The sequence below is a fragment of the Echinops telfairi genome, unplaced genomic scaffold, assembly GCF_000313985.2.
Source record: "Echinops telfairi isolate 266 unplaced genomic scaffold, ASM31398v2 ScPeMD7_443;HRSCAF=831, whole genome shotgun sequence".
Classification (NCBI taxonomy): Eukaryota; Metazoa; Chordata; class Mammalia; order Afrosoricida; family Tenrecidae; genus Echinops; species Echinops telfairi.
The window spans coordinates 83,542,064-83,544,564 of NW_022104341.1; positions in this window are offsets into that span (position 1 = coordinate 83,542,064).

The following is a 2,501-nucleotide window of genomic DNA, read 5'->3' on the forward strand; positions in this document are numbered from 1 at the left end:
CCTGGATTCCCTGTGTTTCCAGTTCCTATCTGTACCAGTGTACATCCTCTGGTCTAGCCAGACTTGTAAGGTAGAATTCGGATCATGACAGGGGTGGGGGTGGGGAGAGGAAGCATTTAGGAACTAGAGGAAAGTTGTATGTTTCATCGTTGCTACACTGCACCTTGACTGGCTCCGTCTCCTCCCCGCGACCCTTCTGTAAGGGGGTGTCCAGCTGCCCCTTGGCTCCTTCGGAAGAGTCCTGGTTGTGCAGTGGGTTATGACTTGGGCTAATAACCCTAAGGTCAGCAGTTCAAGATACCAGGTGCTCTGAGAGAGGACGAGGAGGCCTCTGCTCCTGTAGAAATCGGCAGTCTCAGAAACCCAGGGGCAGGTCCAGTTTGTCCCACAGGGCGGGCGGCTGGGCGTCGCGGTGCGTCTGGGGTTTGGTTCATTCCAGTGCCCCCAGGGGGCAGTGTTGTCCACTCTGGATGCTGTCAGAGCGCCCCAGGTACAACCAATGCACGTCTTCACATTGTCCTCGGGTCCGAGCCGTCCCTGCAGCCCCTGTGTCCATCCATCTCCTCAAAGAGCTGCCTCTTGGAGGGGGCAGCGGGGAGGGAGGGTAAAATGAGGGGCTGATACCAAGGGCTCAAGTAGAAAGCAAATGTTTTGAGATTGATGATGGCAACAAATGTCCAAATGTGCTTGACACACTGGATGGATGGATTGTGATAAGAGTTGTACGAGCCCCCCATAAAATGATTAAATAAATAATGAGAAAAATAGCTTCCGCTTGTTCACTGCCCCTTCCCTTTACCCAGCATGATGTTCTCGGGAGACCCGTCTCTCCTGACAACATGTCACTGATAGAGAAATAGGTGGAAAAAGCGAAACCAAAAGTTATTTATTTGAAAACTAAAACTAAAAATCTAGACAACCATTTTAAAATAAAAATGTTGTCAGTAAAATAAAAATGTCAATGCAACTGTGTAGCAATTTCCAAGGAATCAGTGAGCGCTGGCGAAAGAGCATAGGTCCGGGCCGCTTGCACAGGGCCAGCGTGTGGCACCACATAGGATCTGCATCTGAAACAACGTGAAGTAGAAGCAGGTTTGCACAGAATACGGTAGTCACCACCATCAGGAAGTGATCAAGTTTAGGATCACAAGAGTCGGGTGACCTGGCATGTACATGTCTCCTGGTAAGATAGAGTAGGGACGATCCAGCATCATCTATGGGATCATATTGTCAAAGGTGTGTAAACGTAACCCGGTCCACGTTCTGGACTTACCTTTCACCAAATACAGGGACTGGAGGAGTAAGTTGGAAGACACTGTGGAAAATAGGCAAAGTCACAGTGTGGGAGACTAGGATTCTGGCCGAATGTCTTCAAAAAGTGACTCTCAAGGAAAAAAAGGGTGGGTGGGTGGGGAGACGCTGATACCAAAGGCTCAAGTAGAAAGTAAATGCTTAGAAAATGATGATGATGATGGCAACATATGTACAAATATGCTCGATACAATCGTATGAAATGTTATAAGAGCTGTAAGAGCCCCCAATAAAACGATTTAAAAATAATAAAACAAACAAACAAACAAACCAAAAAGAGAAGTGCGAATAGTTGTTGAAGCTGGCCGGTGGGCATAAAGGCGATTTTTATACTAGTCATTCTAGTTGACTGTATTTGAATGCTTTCATAAGAAAAAGTTGGGGGGAGATCGTGACAAGGAGCAGATTAGATAAAGAACTACTACAGACGGCCGGGGATTCATTTTAACTTAATCCGCTAGTCTAGAAGCCAGAGGTGAAGGTCACAGTGCCAGGGGTCAGAGAAGCCTTGGTAGAGCAGTGGGTTGAACGGGAGCTGCTGACAGAAAGGTTGGCAGTTTAAATCCCCACCCCCCACCCCCACCCCTGTCCCCGAGGAAGAAGGACGAAGCTTCTGTAAGCATTCACCGCTGTGAAGCTACAGCCCCTCTATTGATGGCCATTCTAGGCTGCCTTGGCCCTCAGGGTTGTGATGGTCAGAATGGACGTGATGGCAACGATCCGAGGTTTTGTCCACACCCCCAAACTCAGCGCCGTGGAGCCAATGCTGACCCAAAGCGGCCCTGTAGCAGCCTAGGGCCGCCCCTGTGTTTCCGAGACTGTAGCTGTTTACCGGAGGAGAAAGCCCTGTGCTTCCTCCTCGGAGTGGCTGGTGGTTTTGAACTATGGACCTTGAGGGGCCCAATGAGTAACCCACCTTGTCACCAGGATTCCTTAGAACAAACAACAGAAACTTACATTAGATGAAGGAGAACAAAGGGACCTGACGGTATAAAGTGAGTCTAGGAAATATTAAAGAGAGGACATTGCGAACATAACCAGGAACAAGCCGAGTCTGTTGGAGAGCCTGGGTCTGACGGAGTTTGTAGTTGAAATTCATACATGGAAGAGATAGCAGAGTGGTTACAGCCACAATGAAATGGTGAGCAACGAGGGCAGGCTGTGGACTCACCCCAAAGGCATCAGGAAGG